The 24,577-nt window shown below is 44.5% G+C and overlaps 1 protein-coding gene across 3 annotated transcripts in view; it reads right to left on the reverse strand.

Moving 5' to 3' along the window:
- The window catches only part of DSE (dermatan sulfate epimerase), a 244,157-nt gene extending 221,599 nt beyond the window's left edge, over window positions 1-22,558 (reverse strand). For all 3 annotated transcript variants that reach the window (XM_033937233.1, XM_033937232.1, XM_033937231.1), the window contains exon 1: window positions 22,429-22,558. The gene's annotated coding sequence lies outside the window, so the exon portion shown is untranslated. The remainder of the gene's footprint in view (window positions 1-22,428) is intronic.
- Window positions 22,559-24,577: the final 2,019 nt, after the last annotated feature.

Raw genomic sequence — 24,577 nt, forward strand, 5'->3', positions numbered from 1 at the left:
TCCATGCTGAACAGCGACTCCCACAAGATGCAGCGACACTTGAATGCACGTGCTGTAAGTGTGGAGCAAGACCGGCATGATTTTGGAAGGTGTTGAGGCCTGAGACACTGAAGACAGCGTCAATGAGAGTCCGTCAGCGAAATCGCGCGCTGGCACTTGACACACTTCTTAAAACCGGTGATAGGCCGGGACATAGGCCGAAAAAGCTCCACCGCAAGATCGAAGCCGCGGTGCTGCGGCCATGTGGCCTGCCCAGTCAAACTAATGGAAGAAATTTATTTTATTTTATTTTTTTTTGAAAAAACAAGAAATACGACAAAAACGACGATTATGAGTAAAAAGAACCCAAAACCGCGGATTCAGAAGGCACAAGTGAAGTTACTTCGCACAGAGAGTTGAAGACGGACTTCTCGGCTCCGCGGAAAAGTAAGAACTAAGGAGACGCACCTGGTGCACTGGGCGGGAAGGCACTCGCGCATGCGCGATGCGGGCAACTCGAAACTTCTAAAGTTTCTACAAGCAAGTATGCTTGTGAGACGTCCGCATCGGGGCTCCATCAGATGACGTCACCCACTAGTGAGAATACCTGCCTGCTTGTCCTGGGATAATCTCCTTTATGGTGATATCTTTTAAAGATCCCTTGTTCTGAACCATGCTCTTTTCAGCGACTATTGGTCTTCCCCCATTTTCTCTTTTAAAAGCTGCTCTATCTCCTTTTTAAATGTTGACACCAGCAGCCTGGTTCCACCCCAGTTAAGGTGGAGCCCATCTTTACGGAACAGGCTTCCCCTTCCCCAGAATGTTGCCCAGTTCCTAACAAATCTAAAACCCTTCTCCCTCCGTCGTTTTTTCCCGTTTCCATTTTTTAAAAGAGGAACTCGTTTAAAAAATGGAAACGGGAAAAAACGACGGAGGCCTAGAACTGTCACAAAACCGACCAGAAAAAATGTCATAAAGTGGTAAGAGACGCAAAAAAAGTCTATGAAGAAAAGATAGCCCAAGAAACAAAAAACTTCAAACCCTTTTTTAGATATGTGAAAGTCAAGAAACCAGCAAGAGAGGCAGTGGGCCCTCTCAACAACCAAGGAAGGAAAGGGACAATTAAAGAAGACAAACAGGTAGCCGATAGGCTAAATTCATTCTTTGCTTCTGTCTTCACGAATGAGGATACAACAACAATGCAAAAAAATATGATCACGTCACCCCTCTGTTAATTAAATCTCATTGGCTCCCGGTAAGCCACCGCATTACTTATCAATTATTACTCTTAGTTTTTAAAGCTATAAATTTTAACGAGCCACAATTTATCAATAGGTGGCTAATTCCCTACAACACTACACGATCTCTCCGCTCAACCTCCTCTAACCTTCTTTCGGTTCCCTCGTTGAAAGTCATAGGTATCAGACGACACGACATGTTTTCGATTATGGCCCCTCAGTCATGGAATCTCTTACCTCAATATATTAGAGAATTAAAAGATTTAGCTGTATTTAAAAAAACACTAAAAACATTTTTTTTAAAGATGCTTGATTCTTAATATTTTAATAATTATTATTTAACTGATTAACATAGGTTTCCCTCCGATGTGTTCTTCCCTTTTATGTTTCTCTCTCTTTCCTGTCTAAACATTGTAATTTCCCCCCTACTTGTCCTCACCACTCTTGTATGTTCTCACCTATAACTAATATTTTTTTTTTATTATATGTATGTATTTTTGTATGATAATTATTATCGCATAACAAAAGTTAGTTTATATGTTGACACCAGTGTTTTATTTGTATTTTTTTTTGTGGTATTGTACATCGCCTAGTAATTTAAAATAGGCGATTCATTAAGAACAAATAAACTTGAACTTGAACAATGCCAGACACAGGGAATATATTCACCGGCAACATTGAGGAAAGCCTAACAACAGTAAATGTGGAGTTGGACATGGTATACTTCCAGATTGACAAACTAAAAAGTGATAAATCCCCTGGACCGGATGGAATTCACCCAAGAGTATTAAAGGAACTTAAGGTAGAAATTGGGGAACTATTACAATCCTTGGCTAACATGTCAATAAAAACCAGGCAAATACCAGATGACTGGAAGATAGCAAATGTCATCCCAATTTTCAAAAAAGGAATAAGAGGGGAACCAGGAAACTACAGACCTGTGAGTCTCACCTCGGTTCCTGGAAAGTTTATTGAAGCACTAATTAAAGATACCATTGTACAACACTTGGAGGATCACAACCTGATAAGAACTAGTCAACACAGCTTCAGGAAAGGGAAGTCATGTTTGACAAATTTACTACAATTCTTTGACAAGGTGAACAAACCACTGGATAGGGGAGATCCAGTGGACATAATTTACTTGGACTTCCAGAAGGCATTTGACAAGGTCCCGCACGCAAGTCTCATGAGTAAATTACAAAGTCATGGAATAGGAGAAGTGCACAGATGGATCAGCAAATGGTTAGAAAACAGAATGCAGAGGGTGAGCATAAATGGGAAATTTTCGGACTGGGAGAAAGTGACTAGCGGCGTGCCTCGGGGCTCGGTTCTTGGGCCTATCTTGTTCAATATTTTTATAAATGACCTGGAAGAGGAAACAACATGCAATATAATCAAGTTTGCAGATGATACAAAATTATGTCGGGCGGTTGGCGCTCAAAGAGACTGCGAGGATCTTCAGAAGGATCTCAACCAGCTGGAAACATGGGCGAAAAAGTGGCAGATGAATTTTAACTTAGACAAATGCAAGGTGATGCATCTGGGAAAGAAAAACAAAGAACATGAATATAGGATGTTGGGGGTGACATTAACCAAATGCGAACAAGAAAAGGATCTGGGGGTAGTGATTGATAGAACCCTAAAACCTTCGGCTCAATGTGCAGCGGCGGCAAAAAAAGCAAACAGGATGTTGGGCATGATTAAGAAGGGGATCACGAGTAGATCGGAAGAAGTTATAATGCCACTTTATAGAGCAATGGTCAGACCACACTTAGAATACTGTGTCCAACACTGGTCTCCATACCTTAAGAAGGATATAACTCTGCTGGAGAGGTTGCAGAGGCGAGCCACGAAACTAGTCAAAGGTATGGAGAATTTGAGCTACAGAGAACGCCTCGATAAACTGGGACTATTCACCCTCGAGAAGAGAAGACTGCGAGGGGATATGATAGAGACTTTTAAAATATTAAAAGGATTTGACAAAATAGACCAGGAATCAGCATTATTAACATTTTCAGATGTGACACAGACAAGAGGTCATAGCCTGAAACTGAGCGGCAGCAGGTTCAGGACTAACGTCGGAAAGTTCTGTTTCGTACAACGAGTGGGGGGCACGTGGAATGCTCTCCCGGAGGAGGTTGTGATGGAGACTACTGTTCTGGGTTTCAAACGCAAGTTGGATGCATACCTTCTTGCTAATCATATTGAGGGATACGGGAAATCCGGGTCTCCATAAAGGAGTACCTAAATGGACCTCCGCGTGTGCGGATCGCCGGACTAGATGGACCTAGGTCTGATCCGGAGAAGGCATTTCTTATGTTCTACACCATCACCTCATTTACACATTGAGACTCTGGAACTCTGCCTGTCTCTTGGGTCATGAGCATGGAACAGAGAGCACTGCTGATGCTACCCTGGCGGTTCTGGATTTTAACTTTCTAACTAAGAGCCTAAATTTGGCTTCCAGAACCTCCCTACTACATTTCCCTATGTCATTGGTACCCACATGTACTAAGACAGTAGGCTACTCCCCAGCAATGTCTAAAATCTTATCCATTTGATGCGTGAGTTCCACCATCTTCGCATGAGACAGGCAAGTGACCAAGCAATCATGTTTCATGTTTATTAAAATTTGATGCAAATGCTTATATAACATAGTATAACATAGTTTCAAAGCGAATTACAAATGTAAAAAATGGGGTGACAAATCATTTAGTTGTACATATATTGGACAAAAATGGACAGACTTACAGACTAGAGTAGGAAAGAGAGTGGAACTACAAAAATTTTTTGAAAAAGACAACATTGAGGGTTCACATAATAGGAAGGGGATGGAAAGCAGGAGCAAAAGTTTAAAAATAGAGAGGCTTCAAAAATGCTATCGGCTAAGGAACTCTATTTTTCGAAAGCATCATTAAAAAGAAACATTTTCTAAAAATTTTTAAACTTGTCAAGCAGCTTCTCCTCTGATATATCCGGGCAATGAATTCCAACTGTGGCGCAGCTACTGAAAAAATTTCTGCTCGTCTCATTCCGATAACTTTTAAAGATGGTAGAGAAAAAAGATTTTCGTCAGATGACCTCAGAGTTCTGGACGGAGTGTATGGAATCAATAATCTATCTAGGAAAATAGGAGGATTGGCTTGACGGATCTTAAATGACAGTAGTGCAATTTTATAGGAGATACGATGGAATTTTGACAACCAGTGAGCATTTTTTAGAAATGGTGTTACATGGTCATATTTTTTTGAGTTTGTTATGTCATGTCTGCCAACTACCCAGCTATCTACATGCCCAATGATTGAATTTCCCAGTATAAAGGCCATTCTAACCCTTTCCTCTTGGGCAGAAACCCCTGAAGATACATCCTCGGTGTGAGAGGATATTGACTCCCCTGGTAGGCAGGTCCTGGCTACAGGATTGCTTCCTACTTCACCAGGGTGATGTTCTCCTTTAAGAAGATCTCCCTCCTCCGAGGCAGCACAGAGGCTTCCAGACTGGAGGTGGGACTTCTCTACAATGTCCCTGTAGGTCTCCTCTATGTACCTCTCTGTCTCCCTTAGCTCCTCTAAGTCTGCTACTCTAGCCTAAAGAGATCGGACCCATTCCTTGAATGCTAGGAGCTCTTTGCACCAAGCACACACATAAGAACTCTCACCAACTGTGAGATAATCAAACATGTGACACTCAGCGCAAAACACCGGATAGCCCCATCTTGCTGCTGAACTGCTGCCTTAATATCCTTGATTTCTTTGTTAGGTTTCTAAGATCCCCTAAGATTGCTAGTTATGTTAGGCTATGGTAATGTTTAATTATTTATTTTATTTTGCAATGTTATAATTGATAGGTTACCCTCCAAGTATTTTTTAGACTATTTATTTATTTTAAACATTTCTATACCGTTTATAGCTAAACGGTTCATAAAATTGCATAATTAAGAGCTAATTATTTTTTAGCCTTCTAATTGGTTAAAGAGCCTTAAAATTAGAAATCAGGCCAGGAGTGGGTGGGAGGGAGAGAATTAAAGTCTAAACTGAAGCTGCCTGTGCCTATTAGCTGTGCTTTACTGTATACTGATACTATAGCAATTTCAAAATAGACCCCTTGAAATGCTAGCATATGTACACTAACAGACACTTCCTATGCTAAGAAAAACTCTCTCTAAAACTCCCTTGGTAAAAGAGCAAAGTACTTTAAATAAAATAAGTCCCTGAGCTTATCTATTTAACTTCAGGATTCCCTTTTCCCAAGTCTGTAAGCAATTTCCCAGCAAAGTCTTACTCTGTCAAACAAGCATGGGATGAATACAGAGGATCTCTAATCAGAAAATAATGGGTATACATAGAAGGAACTAAAGCCAGTACTAGGCAGGCTTGCAAGGCTTGTGTCCCATAAATGAACATTCAGTTGAGGACGGGTGTTATGCCTATGGCCAGGGGGTAACTGAAACTCAGCATACTACGTGATATGTCTCCTCAAGTCTGCTTATCTGCTATCCTGACCGAATGTGACCTGGATGTTGCCAAAACAAAGAACAAAGGAACAGTAAAACCAGGTTGACCAGGTGTCGTAGTGAAGAAAGCTGGTTTCTGCAACAAGCCTGCTTATCTGCTATCCTGACCTCTTGACCACAGTGAACTGGGTGTTGCCAAAACAAAGAACAAAAGAACAGGACCAGGTGTGCCTGAGTCGTAGTGAAGGAAGCTGGTTACTGCAGGATCGGCTTGTATAACTATGAACTCAGCAGTTTTCACCCTATATAAGAAACGGGACTGTCCCCCAGAATCAGAATCCATTTCGTTGCAACCACGGGGCAGTCCCGTGCCCTACCCACCTATCAATCGCAGGGATTCCCGATTGTGAAGGATGGTGATGCCTGGGATCACGGTGAAGTTATTCTATTTTTATATTCATCTATATATATAAGTATAATAAAGGGTTATTGTCTATGCTTTTATATTGTCTGTGTGCTTTTCTGAGTGTCACTGATCATCCCATCTGACAGAAATAAGTGGCGGAACAACGGGCTGGGGAGGGTTTCGAAGGCTGGGATGGTTAAGATGGGCTGGAGTGAGCTTTGATGGAGACTCCAGTAGATGGAACTTAAGCACACTACTAGGCAGGGCTCTGGGCTTCTGACCCAGAAATATCTCTGAAAAAGGACCATTTAAACTAAATAATTAATTTATGGAGCATATATGGTTGGGCAGACTGGATGGACCACTCGGGTCTTTATCTTCCATTATTTACTAAGTTTACAGTGAAGATCTCTCTGTCTCTCTCTCTCACAGTACCTCTTCTGATAGAGTTTGCTCAATTTGTCTGCTAACACATTCCACTTCCCCACTAAGTAAATTGCTCTGGGAAGAATGCTATAATCAGTTGCTCAACTTCAGATCTTGATTGCTTCCATGCAAAGGGGATGTGATTCCATGCTCCTTTGTATGCTCAGATAAAACATTCCAGGAGCATCTCTCTAACTGGCAGTTCTTGTCATTCTAGACAATCAAGTTGCCATGTTCTAAAAGCATTGCCTATTGCTCACAATTCTACAAGACTGATATGGAGAGTTTGCTCATGGAGAGACCATACTTCTTGTGTGGAGGCCGTCCACATGAGCACCCAATCCTAGCATCAAAGCATTTGTGGTTAGTTTTTGATGGTGGGGAAAGAGGGGCTGGAAGGGAAGACCTCAAGAGATACTTGAGTACTTGAATGCAAACCGCTTAGGCTATAAGCGGTATATAAATATGAAAATAAATAAATAATTAAATTGTGAGAAATCATCTACCATTGGAGAGAGTGACTTGGATCAGAGCAGACAGATGTCCTGTGACTTAAGACCATTGGATCAACACAGTCCATTGTGGAACTATGAGGTGAAGACATGCCAATGGAGTAACGTGTACCACTGACACCATATGACTGGAGAGGCGTAACATCTGTCATTCTGAAGTGCATTGAAGAGTGGACTCTGTTTTGACACAGGCGAATCAGATTGTCTACTCTCTGCTTCGGTACAAAAGCTCGACCCTGAGTAGTATCCAAGAGAGCCCCTATGAACTCCAACATCTGAGAAGGGTACAGATGCGACTTTTGGTAGTTGATGGCAAACTCGAGCAGCTCCAGGAGACAAATTAATGAGTTGATGCCATGCTGAACTGTTTGTGATGAATCCTTGATAGAAACATGACGGCAGATAAAGGCCATATGGCCCATAGGAATTCTATGAGCTTCAGAGCTGCTACCTCCACAGCCAGCGCTAAAAACCGAGCTATACTTCTATACTTTTGTAAACTGGGGGGGGGGGAGGGTAAGTGTATAGCCTTCGATGGAGACTACCTCAACTTTGTTGGTTGGGCAGAGGAATTTTCAGTGGCCTCTCTTAAGAGTTATATATGTTGAGAAAAAATATTCAAGATTTATTAAAATATTTAGTGAACAAACCATGTTTTTAAACACAAAAATGTAAATATTTGTCTCAGGTCAAATGAAGAGCTCTATAAATGTGGGATAGACCTTTGTAAAATTATACTTCATACAGACATAAAGATTTGAAATTAAACAGACAGAAGCTCAATTTTATACAAAAGTAAATCATGCCATGAAAAGAGAGCAACTTCAAATAAGAAGCCAACTAACAAGTGCTCAGGCCAGTTAAAATTTTAAAAGTCAGATTAAGTTTCAAGTTTATTAGGATTTTATATACCGCCTATCAAGGTTATCTAAGCGGTTTTACAATCAGGTACTCAAATATTTTCCCTATCTGTCCCCGTGGGCTCACAATCTATCTAACGTACCTGGGGCTCTGGAAGATTAAGTGACTTGCCCAGGATCACAAGGAGCAGCGCAGGGTTTGAACCCAGAACCCCAAGGTGCTGAGGCTATAACTTCAACCACCGCGCCACACACTCCTAGGGGGGGAATGGAGGCCAATACTGTAATTGTTTCAATATAGGACCAACCCTTTCAAATTCTGATTTAAATAAAACTGTTTTTGCTTGCCACATTTTGTAGCACTTCCTTATGGTGTCTTATTCTCTCTCTTCTTGTTTTATCTTCTCTCTCACCCCAAGTAAACAAATAAGAGGAAATACTTTTTCACTCAGAAAATAAATAGTTAAGCTCTGGAACTTGTTGCCAGAGGATGTGTTAACAGCAGTTAGCGTAGCTGGGTTTAAAAAAGGTTTGGACAAGTTTCTGGAGGAAAAATCCAAAGTCTGCTGTTGAGACAGAAGTGGGGACAGTGGCATAGTAAGGGGGGGTGGTGATCACCCCGGGAGCTGTCTTGATGGGTGCACTGGCAACTCTTTGTCCACCGCACCTTCCCACTCCTCCCCCATCGTGCACGTGCCTTCACTCCCCCCCCCTCCCAAAGTATCTATAGCTCTTCACTGGTGTGAGCAGCATCTCCAGCCTCCCGCTTGTGCCGGCATCAGCGCTCCCCTTTGACATTACTTCCAGGTCCCAAGACTAGGAAGCGACTTCTGAGGGAGAGCCTACACTGGCATGGGCAAAAAGTCGGAGATGCTACTTGCACCTGGAAAGCTAAACAGGTACAGGGGAAGGGGCGCATGCGCAGCAGGGGGGGCAGCGAAAGAGTGGGGGATGGAGAATAGGGCGAGGTAGGCCACCTCCCACCTTCACATTGGGAAGCCACTGCTTGCCCTGGTACTAGTAGCATGGAATGTTTTTGTTACTATTAGGGTTTCTGCCAGGTAACGTAACATAACATCGTACTTATAAACTGTGTAACCGTGAGTTCAACGCGGTTAACAAAAGATTAATAATAAAATGACATAAGAAACATATAAATCAATTCACCAGGTACTTTGAAATAAGATAAGTTTTCAATTGAGTTCTAAAATGTTTGTAAGAACAAGCGCTACTCAACAAAAGTCTAAATTCCTTATCGTAGGAAGCAGCCTGGAATGCTAGATTTCTTGCTTTCACAACCCTGAACAGATGGAAAAAGAAACAAAGCATGTGATCTCCAACCTGCTGATAACAACAAGCGACTTCAAATCTTTTCGTAAAGAAATCAAAACCCAACTATTCAAAAAATTTATCCAGATGTCTTAACTCTAACCTTGGACTCCCCTCCATGTAATTCCCTCAACCTCTCCCCCTCTCCAGTTATCCTTACTCTTCAAAGCCTCAAGCATGTCAACTGCTTCCCAAACTGTATATATACTGGAACTGCACTTTCCCCAATTAGTACATCTCCCCAAATTGTAAATCTACTGGAATAGCCCAATCTTCCATGTTGTATCCCATTCCCAAAACTGTAATTCACCAAGCTTCTGGTAATCCACCAATCTTCTTGTAATTTCTCCTGGAAATGCCCAGATGTAATCCGCCCAGAACTACAAGGTATGGGCGGAATAGAAGTCAGTAATGTAATGTAATGATCCTCTTCTATGTTTATAAGAAGCTATAAGGAATCTGTCAGTTATATAAATCAGAGCAGTACCATACACGACTTTATAACAAAGACAACCAAACTCCACCGGAAGCCAGTGCAACTCGCGATAGAAGGGCGTCACATGGTCACATTTCTTCAAACCATAAATCAATTTCACTGCCGTATTCTGACTTAATCAAAGTCTAGCCATAAATAGACTATATTACAATAGTCAAGAAGATTCAACAACAATGATTGAACTAGAAGTTTGAAAGCAGAAAACTCAAAATATGGTTTTATAGTACGCAACTTCCAACTTTCTCAAAAAGATTCTCTTCTTCAGGGCAGCTCTGCTTGAATTGGGAGCTTCCCCAACCTGACTTCAGCAGCCGCAAAGGAAGGAGTTGGTCGGGTGTGGGAGACCAACTCCATCCCCAACGCTCCTTTTTCTTAAAAAGATTCTCCTCTTCAGGGCAGCTCCGTTTGAATTGGGAGCTGCCCCAATCCGACCGGACCTCAGCAGCGGCAAGGGAAGGAGTTGGTCGGGTGTGAGAGACCAACTCCACCCCCAACAGCCCTTGCGGCACTCCTTTTTCTCAAAAAGATTCTCTTCTTCAGGGCAGCTCCGCTTGAATCGGGAGCTGCCCCAAACCAACTGGACCTCAGCAGCCACAAGGGAAGGAGTTAGTTGGGTGTGGGAGACCAACTCCACCCACAATGGCCCTTGCGGCGCTCCTTTTTCATAAAAAGATTCTCCTCTTCAGGGCAGCTCTGGTTGAATTGGGAGCTGCCCCAACCCGACCGGACCTCAGCAGCCGCAAGGGAAGGAGTTGGTCAGGTGTGAGAGACCAACTCCACCCCCAACAGCCCTTGCGGCACTCCTTTTTCTCAAAAAAGATTCTCTTCTTCAGGGCAGCTCCGCTTGAATCGGGAGCTGCCCCAACCCAACTGGACCTCAGCAGCCACAAGGGAAGGAGTTGGTCAGGTGTGGGAGACCAACTCCACTCACAACGGCCCTTGCGGCACTCCATTTTCATAAAAAGATTCTCCTCTTCAGGGCAGCTCTGCTTGAATCGGGAGCTGCCCCAACCCAACCGGACCTCAGCAGCTGCAAGGGAAGGAGTTGGTCGGGTGTGGGAGACCAGCTCCACCTCCAATGGCCCTTGCGGCGCTCCTTTTCTTTTCTTATTAAAAAAACCTCTCTAACCTAAAGGACCACCTATAACTGCACGCCCAACAACTCCTACAACACAAAAACAAACGCAAACTATCCTACTGATCATCCTACTCCAAACCAACTGGAAAGCAGCAGCAAACAACATCTCCCCAATTCCAATTATTTCAACTACTAACAGAATTTACCACCCAGCCAGGAGAACCACAGTAGACAGGCACATAAATTACCAGACCTATACACACCACACCATCACACCAACACGAGAAGACCAACAAACCCCTCTAATACCAAACCACACCCTCACCCAAGACCACTCATCTACCCAAAAACAATAAACAGTGCACAAACAGAATACACCACACTTACATGTGCCTACATAAACATCAGAGCACAAGTTTTGTATGTGCTCTGACTGTTGTATTTAATTTGTATGTGTCTTTGTTAAAATAAAAATTCTGAAAAAAAACCAAAACATCAGAGCTCTAGGCCCTAAGACAGAACATATAAAAGACTGGATAGAAAAGGAGAATCTTGACTGCCTCTTTCTCACAGAAACCTGGCTTACATCAGACTCAGATCCCAGGAAAACAGAAGTCTGCCCTAAGGGATACAAAATAACAGTGGTCTGCAGGGGAAAAAAAAAAAGGAGGAGGAAGTCTAGCCATCAAAGTCAGAAACTCCCTAAATCTGAATATACTAGACAAAACATGGATCTACTAGCCTGCCAACTCTCATGCACCACACTAAAAGGATCCATAACTTGCATGCTCTACTACATAACACCAGGGAATTGGAACACAGCAAGACCCGAATTTGAAGATTTTATATACCAAAATTCACTAACCTCAACTTACAACCTACCGTATTTTCGCGGATATAACGCGCGCGTTATACGCGTTTTTATGTACCGCGCATAACCCTCGCGCGTTATATGCGTGAGCGCGGTATACAACTTTTTTTTTTCAATCCGATCGGCATCCCTCCTACGAACCGGTATCCTCCCCCCCCCCCGCTCACCCCTCCCCCGCGATCCTACATCCCCCCCCAGCACCGCAAAACATGCCTTACCCGATTGGGCACCGGCACCAGCACCAATGCACAGGATGTGCCAGTGCCAGTGCCCGAAGATCCTCCCTCGTTGGTTTGGGTTGGTTTGGGCTGGGCTGAGCTGGGCGGTGCGGTGCAGGAGAGATCCTCCTTCTTCCTGCGCCGGGCTGGACTAGGCTTTGAGCATTTGTGCTCAAAGCCTAGTCCAGCCCGGCGCAGGAAGAAGGAGGATCTCTCCTGCACCGCACCGCCCAGCTCAGCCCAGCCCAAACCAACCCAAACCAACGAGGGAGGATCTTCGGGCACTGGCACTGGCACATCCTGTGCATTGGTGCTGGTGCCGGTGCCCAATCGGGTAAGACATGTTTTGCGGTGCTGGGGGGGGGGGATGTAGGATCGCGGGGGAGGGGTGTGTGACGTGAGCGGGGGGGGGAGGATGCCGGTTCGTAGGGGGATGCCGGATCGGATTGAAAAAAAAAAGTTGTAAACGCGGGTAAGCTAGCGGGGGGGAGGATGCCGGTTCGTAGGGGGATGCCGGATCGGATTGAAAAAAAAAAGTTGTAAACGCGGGTAAGCTAGCGGGGGGGAGGATGTCGGTTCGGAGTAGGCGGGAGAGGTTTTAGCATGCGCGGTATACGCGTGTGCACGCTATATTAAATTTTTTTTACATAGATTTGTGTTCCCCGCGCGCTATACCCGTGTGCGCGTTTTACACGGGTGCGCGTTATATCCGCGAAAATACGGTAATCCTAGGAGACTTAAACCTCCATCTCGAAGACCAATCCTCCAAACAAGTAGAAAACATCTGTCAGTCCTCAAAGCCCTAACATACAAGATTTCAGACCCACAAATCACATATGAGAAAGGTCACCAACTAGACATTGAAGTCTTCATGACCCAACAGTCCTTACTGCCAGAGATTCAAACATCAAATGGAAAGTGGTCTCGAACTCTGGTCAGACCACTACACATACTCCAACCTCAACTGGGCCAAAGACAAAACCAAACAAAAACCCCAAAGATCAACCTACAACTCTCGTAAATACATCGACCCCTCCAAATTCTGGACTAAAACAGATGCAACAATCCAAGAATTCAACCCCCAAGGACTTCATCTCACAAGGGTGCAGGCTAAGCACAGTTATCCTAGACGAGCTAGCCCCAATACAAACAAAAACCAGAATTAGCAGATGATCAGACATATGGTTCGATAACGAACTACTCCTACTCAAAAGACAATGCAGACGATTAGAAAGAAAGTGGAGAAAGAATAAACAAGAACCCACGAAATCAGCATGGAGAAAACTAAACCAACAATACAAGCTGAAACTAAAAGAAAAAAGAAAAACAAACTACACCAACTAAATAGGCAAAGAAACCTAAGACACAAAAAACCTATTCCAAATACTAAAAGAACTCAGACACCAAACCCTATCTGACCAATAACGGAAAACCTTCCCCCTCAGCTACACTTTTAGCCGAATACTTTAAAAACAAAATCACAACTGCCAGGACTACCCTCTCCGGAAGCTCAACCCACCTAGAAGAGATCACAATGCCCCCCACAGAAAAAGATTCAGCTGCGGCAGACAGAACTTAGTCCCACTTCCCCACAATACAATGGTCCGACCTTAACAAACTCTACAAAAAATACAGCCACACAGCCTGCGACCTCAACCACTGCTCTCCATACCTATTAAAATCCTCCAGTACCAAATTCCGCGTTCTCCTCTTACAATGGATACAAACCATGCTCACAGATGGCCTTTTCCCACAAGACCTCAGCGAAATCGTCGTCACCCCGATCCTAAAAGACCCTAAAGGAGCAACAGATCAACCATCCAACTACAGACCCATAGCCTCAATACCACTTTATGTCAAATTAATGGAAGGCCTGGTAGCCAAACTCCTCACCAACTACCTAAAAGACCACAACATACTCCACCTTACACAATCGGGTTTCAGAACCAACTACAGCATAGAGACACTACTAGGTTTCCTCCTAGACACAGCCAGACAACACCTCAGCTCAGGTAGAAAAATGCTGATTATACAACTAGATCTCACCACAACATTTAACCTGGTGGACCACAACATCCTACTACAAATACTAGATACAATAGGAATCACAGACAGGGTACACACATGGTTTCAAGGATTCCTACAATCCAGAACTTACAGAGTAAAGCTGAACAAAGAAAAATCAGAACCATGGTCCAACCCCTGCAGAATACACCAAGGATCTCCACTATCCACAACTCTCTTCAATCTCTACATTGCATCCCTCGGCAACTGCCTGGACAAATTAGGCTTAACCTCTATAGCTATGCAGACGACATCATCATTCTCCTTTCTTTGGACCAATCAACATCCTCCATGACAGACACACTACACAGGACACTTGAAACAGTAGCAACATGAATGAATAATCACAAACTGAAACTGAACCCAGACAAGACAAAATTCATTCTTCTCGAAAATAATAAAACCCCAACTATAACAAATCTAGTAATAAACTCAATCACATACCCACTCTAAAACTTCTAGAAATGACAATAGACAGATGCTGTACCATGCAACCACAAATCAACAAAACAATACAAAAATAATTTGCGGTCATGAGAAACTTAAGGCAAGTTTGAAAATTCTTCGACCGAACACAATTCCAGCTCTTGGTCCAGTCCCTAGTCCTAGGTCTTCTAGACCAGTGGTTCCCAACCCTCTCCTGGAGGACCACCAGGCCAGTCGGGTTTTCAGGATAGCCCTAATGAATATGCATGAGAGAGATGTGCATATAATGGAAGTGCCAGGCATGCAAATCTGCTCCATGCATATTCATTAGGGCTATCCTGAAAACCCGACTGGCCTGGTGGTCCTCCAGGACAGGGTTGAGAACCACTGTTCTAGACTACTGCAACATACTCAGTCTCCCCTGCCCCACAACCTTGATAAAACAACAACAAACAGTTCAAAACACAGCGCTAAAACTTATCTATTCACTGAGGAAACACGACCACATAATGGCGGCATACCTCGATTCATACTGGCTCCCAATACAAGCAAGAGTACAATTCAAATTCTACTGCCTACTATTTAAAACCATAAACGGAGATAGCCTGGCCTATCTAAACAACCGCCTAATCCAAACTACCTCAACCAGACACAGGAGAACTCACAAACCATTCAGGCATCCTCCAATCAGAGGCGTCAAATGAAAAAAAACTGTACGATGGCTTTTTAGCCACACAAGCAGCAAAACTAGACTACCAACTCTCCAATTTACTGACAACAACTCCAGACTACAAATCGTTCAGAAAACAAATAAAAACCATCCTATTCAAGAAATCCTTGAAGACAAACTAACACCACAAGACTCATCCCAATTCTCTGAAGCAACTCGCTCTACTATTGAATTCCTCTGGAAATGGCCAGATAACTTCTTTTGTAATCCGCCTTGAACCGCAAGATATTGGTGGGATAGAAATCACTAATGTAATGTAATGTAATAATGTATAATAACCCTTTTGTACCATAGCATCTATATCCTTTATTCATGGTCAGATGTTGATCAATGACAACTCCCAGTATTTTAATCGTCGGATTATTTGTATACGGTATTGAGTCTATAGTAATTGATGGGTCATGTAAAATCTTATGTGGAGACGCAACAAAGAACTTTGTCTTATCATGATTTAATTTAAACTTAAATTCCTGCATCCATGAATCCATCACTTTCAATGTCTGAGTGATATGGGACAAAGCTGTATTACAAGGAATAATGATCGATTTTTCGATTCGATTTTCATGCCCAATTAGGTGTTTTTTTTCCAAACATCCTGGTGGGTTTATTTTATAGCCTCTTCACCCCCTTTGCCCTCTCCTACCCACACTTGTGCTGTGGTGTAAACAAAATAAACAAACAAAAAAGCACAGTTACTTACCGTAACAAGTGTTATCCAGGGACAGCAGGCAGCTATTCTCACTTATGGGTGACGTCATCAGCGGAGCCCGGATGCGGAAGCGCGCAAGCAGACTTGCTTGAAGAAACTAGAAGTTTCAAATCGACCACACCGCGCATGCGCGACTGCCTTCCCGCCCAGCGCAAGGCGCGTCTCTCAGTTCAGATAGCTAGCAGAGAAGCCAACCAGAGGAGGTGGGTGGGTTGTGCGAATAGCTGCCTGCTGTCCCTGGATAACACCTGTTACGATAAGTAACTGTGCTTTATCCCAGGACAAGCAGGCAGCCTATTCTCACATATGGGTGACCACCAAGCTAACCAGAATGGGATGGTGGGAGTGTTGGCAATTTAGGAGAATAAATTTTGTAATACTGTTTGGCTAAACTGTCCATCCTGTCTGGAGAAAGTATGCAGACAATAGTGAGACGTGAAAGTATGAACCGAGGACCAAGTAGCAGCCTTGCAAATCTCCTCAATAGGTGTAGATCTGAGGAAAGCTACGGAAGCTGCCATTGCTCTGACTTTATGGGCTGTAACTCTACTGTGGAGGGGTAATCCAGCCTGGGCATAGCAGAAGGAGATACAAGCAGCCATCCAGTTGGAGATAGTACGCTTAGAGATAGGATGTCCCAACTTATTTGGATCAAATAGTGCGTTCCAAATAGAAGGACAAAGCACGTTTAAAGTCCAGAGTATGAAGAGCTACTTCTCCAGGATGAGAATGAGGCTTCGAAAATAACACTGGAAGAACAATAGATTGATTGAGATGAAATTCCGATATCACTGTAGGGAGGAATTTTGGATGAGTACGTAGGACCACCTTGTCATGATGAAACACCGTGAAAGGTGGATCAGCAAATAAGGCTTGCAGCTCACTGATTCGTCGAGCAGAAGTGAGGGCAATGAGAAACACCACTTTCCAAGTGAGATACTTCAGATGAGCCTTGTCAATTGGTTCAAATGGAGGCTTCATCAGTTGAGAAAGGACAACATTAAGGTCCCAAAACACAGGAGGCGGTTTGAGAGGAGGTTTGACATTGAAAAGTCCTTTCATGAATCTGGAAACCACCAGATGAGCAGAGAGGGGTTTCCCTTCAATAGGCTGATGGAAAGCCGCAATTGCACTGAGATGGACTCAGATCGATGTAGACTTGAAGAAGAGCGTTCAGACGTTGTTGTGGGAGGAATGCTCTGAGTTGGACAGTGTCCAGAACAATTCCGATGAATTGCAGATTCTGTGAGGGCTGAAGTTGGGATTTGGGAATGTTGATTTCGAATTCCATGCTTTGTAGGAACCAGGTAGTTCATTGGGTCACTACAATAACCCCCTGAGCTGTTGAATCTTTGATGAGCCAGTCGTCTAGGTAGGGAAATACCTGAAGACCATGGTTCCGTAGAGCTGCTGCTACCACGACGAGGCACTTGGTGAACACTCTGGGAGATGAAGCCAGGCCGAAAGGCAGCACTCTGTATTGATAATGTAGATTCCCTATCTGAAATCTGAGATATTGAAGGGAGGCCGGATGAATGAGAATATGAGTGTAGGCCTCCTTGAGATCCAGAGAGCATAACCAGTCGTTCTGCTCGAGGACCTGGCGACCTACCCTGCCTCGGGGGAGAATCCCTGGGCCGTTTGGCGGACCGCTGCCTCGAAGAAGTATGTTTAGGCCAGTGCTTCGAACGAGGTTGGGCGGCGGGGGAAGTCTGCCTCGATGGAGTAGGCAAGGAGTCACTCGAGGACAAGCGGTGGGACCGACGCACCTTGCTTCGAGAGCCCTCGGCGCAACACCCAGGCTGGTCAACAACGAGCGAGGTCGAGGTCAGGGCAAGCTGAACCAAAGCAGAGGAGATCTGCGAGGTTAAGATAGCTTTAAGCATATCCTCGAACATCAGCACCAAGACCAAAGGATTTGGACGGACTGGTGCAACAGTGCACTCCACCGAAGGCGACCTCGATGTAGAGTATTTCCGTAATGTGGAGGCACGCTTAGGAGGAGTCCTTGCAGAGGCCGGCAGGACTACACTTTCAAGCTACAACCTCAGCACCCTGGGGTTGTGGGTTCAAACTCCGCGCTGCTCCTTGTGACCTTCGGCAAGTCACTTAATCCTCCATAGCCCCAGGTACATTAGCTAGATTGTGAGCCCACCGGGACAGATAGGGAAAATGCTTGAGTACCTGATTGTAAAACCGCTTAGATAACCTTGATAGGTGGTATATAAAATCCTAATAAACTGCCTGAGTGGCCAGAGACTCCGAGGATGGCTTCTTCGGTAGCTGAGCTGAACCTGAAGGAGGAAGAGGAGACTTACCCGAGGTCGAGGTCTTCGAAGCCGGAGCAGCCAAGGCCTTCGAAGTCGAGGGAGACATGCTCGAGACCAAGGTCTTCGAGGCTGACATAGAGACCGAGGCCGAGGTCGACGTCGAGACCGAGACCGGGGTTGAGACTTTATCCATGGTGAAAAGCTCCAAAATCTTGGCCCGTCGTTGACAAAGAGCTCAAGGTTGGAGGGTGGCACGAGTAGGGTGATCAACACCTAGACAAAGTATACACCAATGGTGCGGATCTGTGATCGAGATCACCCGACCACACTGCATGCATTTCTTGAAACCAGTCAGAGGCCGGGACATAAGGCAGGAAAAATAGGCCGCAGCCACGCGAAGCCGGGCAGCCTAGGAATAAACCGGGATCCCCCGGTCGCGATCGATGTAATTAAAAAATGCGGGGCACAGCGACTTCTGATGAAAACAATAAACATGCCGCAGTGCAAGAAAGGCACTTAGTTTCGCAGAGAAGAAAGACAGGGCTTTCTGGCTCCGCAGAAAACTAAGAACTGAGGACCACGTTGAGGAGACGCGCCCTCTAGCTGAGCGGGAAGGCACACGCATGCACGGTGCAGCAATAGCAAACTTTAAGATCTTCAATCAAGTTTGCTTGAAAAGCTGTCCGCGACGGGGCTCCGTGGATGACGTCACCCACATGTAGAGAATATGCTGCCTGCTTGTCCTGGGATAAGAGGTTGTATGAATTTTGATAGCATATGATAGGGGCTCCCCAGATCTGGATGGAATAGAGGTTACTTGTTGCCCAGAATAAATAGCTCTATGTGGAGAATTATCTACTGACAATAACTCCAGGGGTAAAGTATTAACATTCCTAAGTCTATGTAAAAGTAGCAATAATAACGAGGGAGGACACAACCAACATTCCGGAGCCCGAGGAGATCGTAAAAGGAGAGCAGGATGAAAATCTGGTCCAGCTAGAGGTGAGCAAGGTGGATGTCCTCAGGCAGATAGACAGGCTAAAGAGCGACAAATCGCCAGGTCCGGATGGCATTCACCCAAGGGTGCTCAAGGAACTAAGGAACGAAATAGCTGAGCCACTTCGACAAATATGCAACCTATCCCTAAAGACTGGAGAGATTCCGGAAGACTGGAAAATAGCAAATGTCACACCCATCTTCAAGAAAGGCTCAAGGGGAGACCCAGGAAACTACAGGCCGGTGAGCTTGACTTCGGTCCCGGGAAAGATGATGGAAGCGCTGATTAAAGACAGCATCTGGGAATACATCGACAACTATGGGCAGCTAAAGTCGAGCCAGCATGGCTTCTGCAAGGGTAGGTCATGCCTCACGAACTTATTGTACTTCTTTGAGGGGGTAACCAGCCAGGTGGATAAAGGGGAATCCATAGATATCATTTACCTTGACTTCCAAAAAGCCTTCGACAAGGTGCCACATGAAAGACTACTAAGGAAGCTATGGAACCATGGGGTGCAAGGGGAGGTCCACCGATGGATCAAAAACTGGCTGGCGGACAGGAAACAGAGGGTTGGAGTAAAGGGACATTACTCAGACTGGCAATGCGTCAAGAGCGGAGTTCCACAGGGGTCAGTGCTGGGACCGCTCCTATTCAATATATTCATTAACGACTTGGAGGCAGGAACAAAGTGTGAGGTTATTAAATTTGCGGATGATACCAAACTATATCGCAAGGTCAATAACATGGAGAACTGCGAAGATCTCCAAAAAGATCTGACAACACTGGAAAAATGAGCCAAAATGTGGCAAATGAGTTTCAACATAGGGAAATGCAAGGTCATGCATATAGGGAAAAAAAACCCGATGTTCACATACAAAATGGGGGGATCAGCGCTAGGGATGAGCGACCTTGAAAGAGACCTGGGAGTGATGGTAGACACAACATTGAAGGCGTCGGCGCAGTGTGCCACGGCCTCAAGGAAAGCAAACAGAATGTTGGGTATCATTAAGAAGGGTATTACGACCAGGACAAAGGAAGTCATCCTGCCACTGTATCGTGCTATGGTGCGCCCGCACCTGGAGTACTGTGTTCAGTTCTGGTCGCCGTACCTCAAGAAGGACATGGAGGTACTTGAGAGGGTCCAGAGAAGAGCAACTAAGCTAATAAAGGGCATGGAGGACCTCTCATATACTGACAGACTGAAAAAGCTAGGGCTTTTCTCCCTGGAAAAGCGGAGACTAAGAGGAGACATGATAGAAACCTTCAAGATCATGAAGGGCATAGAAAAAATAGACAGGGACAGATTTTTCAAATTAAGGGGATCAACAAGTACAAGGGGGCATTCAGAGAAACTGAAAGGGGAGAGGTTTAGAACAAACGCCAGGAAGTTCTTTTTCACACAGAGGGTGGTAGATACATGGAACGCGCTACCAGATGATGTGATAAACAGGAGCATGCTACAGGGGTTCAAAGAAGCTTTGGATAGGTACTTCGAAGACAAAGGGATTGAGGGGTACAGATAAGAGTAGAGGTAGATTATAGGGATGGGATTAGAGGTAAGTTACAAAATTAATCAGGGACCACTGTTCAGGCACTAGGCCTGATGGGCCGCCGTGGGAGCGGACCGCTGAGCAGGATGGACCTCTGGTCTGACTCAGCGGGGGCAACTTCTTATGTTCTTATAAAATAGTTTTTAAAAAAAACATTTTGAATGGCTTAAAAACTTAATAGCTTGAAAAAACAAAATCTAACTTTAGAGTAAGAGCTTAGAATTAATACAAATCCAAATCCATCAACATAGTTAGCTCTAAAATAAAAACTTAAAAAGATAAATAACAATTCAATTCAATCAACCTATCTAATTCTAACAAATAACAACTTAGAATAAAAAGAGTTGGATTGGCCTCTGTGATGGATCATTGATGCAGCACTGATGTGACCCCCTGTTTTTCTGATATAGAATCACTTTCTGAATTACAAGTTAGGGAAAATACTGGCGCAAAGTTGGTATTTCGGAGAGAGAGATGTGACTCCTTGTCTGAGTAAAGTACATTGGCTATCATTAAGTGCTGGTATTTTTTTAAGCTTACATGTTGGGTCTATAAAATGTTCTTAGGGATCTGCCCTGAATATCTGATTGGTTTGTTTTCTTCTGAGCTGGGGATTTCATTGCTACATTTCCCCTTCCTTTTCAGAGTTAAATAGAAAAATGTTTGCCAGTGAGTTTTCATTATGATGCATCCAGAAAGTACATTTATCCGGCATTTATCTGTCCCCCATAGGTTTGGGTGCCAGTTAACCCAGAGTGTACTGTATTATTATTCCTTCTTCCTTTCTTTATCTATGTTTGTTATGTAAGATAGGGAAATAATAGGGAATAATGATTGTTATGTAAGATAATCATTGTTTGTTCATTCCTTTTCACAGGTACTACAGTTAGATTGTGAGTCCATTGGGATAGAGAGGGAAATTACTTAAAGTACCTGATTAGATTTTTGGTCATTGTATAAGTCTAGTTTTTGTTTGTTTTCTTGTAAACCGCTTCGAAACCAGTGTGATGATTCAGCAGTATATACAGTGACATAGTAAGGGGGGTGGACCACCCTGGGTGCCATCTTGGTAGGGGCACCAGCACCTCTCCATCCCGCCATGCCACACTCGTGCCCTCCTTTCTTTGCCCCCCCCCCCCATACCTTTTTAAAATCTTCGCCAGCAATTACTCTATCTAGCCTGCTGCTCATGCCAGCCTGGCTCCCTCTGAAATCACTTGTGTTGTGGGGGACAGGAAATGACATCAGAGGGAAAGCCAGCACGGGCAGCAGGTTGGAGAAGCTACTCATGTTGGTGAAGGTTTTAAAAAGGTACTGGGAAGGGAGGGCGCGAGTGTGGCGTGGAAGGAAGGTGCCAGTGGGTCTATAAACTCTGCATTAAATAAAGCTCAGGTTTGGGTTCTCATTACCTACTGAACTTAGGAGCATCCCTACTTATTTATCCTTTCATGCAAATGTATTTATTGGAGAAATGCTATCGTATATATTTTGTTCCATGTTGAAATGTGAATCCGTTTTGGAGCAGTAAGATCCCTCCTCATGTGCTGTGGAGCCTTTGACATTTCTTCCTCCTCCTTAGGACTCGGTCTCCCCAAACGCATTTTACCTTTTCGCTTCTGTTGGCTTTTCCACTCTCTCTCTCTCTCTCTCTCATTTATTTTCGGCCACTTTTCTCTTCCAGTCTCTTGAGCCGCCCCGTGCACAGCATCTGGTCGCTCTCTTTCCTACCTTCCAATGTAGCTCTTTCCCCGCCACTCTCTCTCTCCCCCCCCCCCACTTTCTCGCCCCGACCTCCTCCCTCCCCCTCCCCACTCACCTCCTGGGAAACTTCTTCCTCTGCTCGGGGCTCAGACGAGGGGTCGGTGGCCGCTTCTCCTTCAGGGAACCGGAGAACGGGAACCGCCAAGACTCGACGGCGGAAGAACGCGGAGGAGGGGGGAGGTGAGGCGGAGGGGAAGGGGGAAGGGGAGGGTGACGTCACAGTCAAAGGGAACACGGCTGGAAACGAAAAACAAAAGAGCGCGAAAAAAGGGGCGGGAAAAACTGACTGAAGAGAAGAAGGTGGGAAACGTGTGAGAGTCTGAGGAGAGGTTGCAAAACAGACAGAGAGAAGGACAGGCTAAGCAGAGGATGGGAAATGCTTGTGAGAGAAGGAGAGGAGAGACTGAGGTGAGGGTGGAAAATGTAGGAAAGACTGAGGAGAGAATGGGAAATGTCTATGAGAGACAGAAAAGACTGAGGAGAGGGCGGGAAATGTGTGTAAGAGACAGAGAAGGAGAGAATGAGGACAGGATGAGAAATGTGTGTGAAAGACAAAAGCCAAGAAGGGACTCAGATGATGAGAAATGTGTATGAGAGAAAGAGACTTAGGAGAGGACAAGAGACAGAACAAGAGAGGAAAAATGGAAAATGTGAGAGACAGAGAAGAGGAGATTACTACTACTAATCATTATTCACAGTGCTGTGTGTATATGCAGATACTTTATCTGTCTCTCAAGGGCTCACAACCTAAGCTTTATTTTTTATACCTGGAGGCAACTGAGGGTTAAGTGATTTTAGAAGGCTGCAGTGAGAATTGAACCCAGTTCTCCAGAATTACAGTCTGCTGCACTAACTGTTGGGCTGTTAATCCTCTAATTTGCTCCCATTATTTCCTCTGTCTCTCCTCTCAGTCTCCTTTGACTCTCACACACATTTCCAGGTTAGGAATCACCATGGAGGAAAAGGTTTCATTGAGACTACCTTTTCCCTCAGCTCTGTGTGCAACAGCGGCTAAGAAAGCAAATAGAATGTTAGAAATTATCTGGAAAGGAATGGAATACAAAGATGAGAAAGTTATAATGCCCTTGTATCACTCCATGGTGCCGCTGTACCTCAAATACTGTGTGTAATTCTGGTCTGCTCATCTCAAAAAAGATGTAGCAGAAATGCTTGAGTACCTGATTTGTAACCCATTCTGCACTCCTTTGGGAGGATGGGCAAAAAAAAATAAATCAAAGAAATAATTAGAAAAGGTATAGTGAATGGCAACGAAAATAATAAAACGGGTGGGATGATTTCCCTAAGATGAAAGGCTAAAGTGGCTTAGCCTAGAGAAGAGATGGCTCAGAGGAGATATGATAGAGGTCTATAAAATACTGAGTGGAGGTCATGATGGAGACTACCATTCCGGGATTCAAGGGCAAGTTGGATGCACACCTTCTCGCAAATCACATTGAGGGATACGAGTAAACAAGGTTTCTCAACAGGGAACACCTGGTTTGGCCTCCGCGGTTGTGGGTCGCCGGACTGGATGGACCTAGGGTCTGATCCGGCGAAGCCATTTCTTATGTTCTTATGAACAGGTAGATGTGAATTGCTTATTTATACTTTCCAAAAATATTAGGACTAGGGGGCATGATTTAGCAAATTTCTTCGGTTCTAAAGTCTTAAATCTGAGATCTTCTTGTTTACCCTGTCTGGGAAATTATGAGTCATCTAAATATGAATGAAATTGAGGTCCATGCAGATTTGTATTGGTCTACATTTGAAAACCCAGATTGGGAGGATTTTTCTAAACTATTCTGTAGATATGTTAAATCATATTGTATGTTGGATCCTTGCCCTTCAGATCTTATGACAGCGGCACCTTTAAACTTTAAATTAAGGGGAGGAGGCTTACCAAGATGGCGTCCTGAGGGAGCGACAGAATGCCATCGTGCCTTTTTCCTGCCTAGATGGTAAAAGGAAATCTAAGACTCAGGTTTATCCTATGGAACCCGGGTCGACTCCTCAAGTATTTGGCCCGATGGATCTTTTTATCGAGCGAGGGCCTGAGGTGTTGCCGGATGAGAAGTCCACGGCTAGAAAAGATAGCGAGACGGAACACTCTCAAGCTTCCTTTGAGGCAGTCAGCCTCTCTCCAGAGGAGCGGAGATCACCAGATCAGCCACGACCCTGACTTTTGTCGGAAAAAAGCAAGGCCG

This window comes from Geotrypetes seraphini, chromosome 3 (genome assembly GCF_902459505.1).
Source record: "Geotrypetes seraphini chromosome 3, aGeoSer1.1, whole genome shotgun sequence".
NCBI lineage: Eukaryota > Metazoa > Chordata > Amphibia > Gymnophiona > Dermophiidae > Geotrypetes > Geotrypetes seraphini.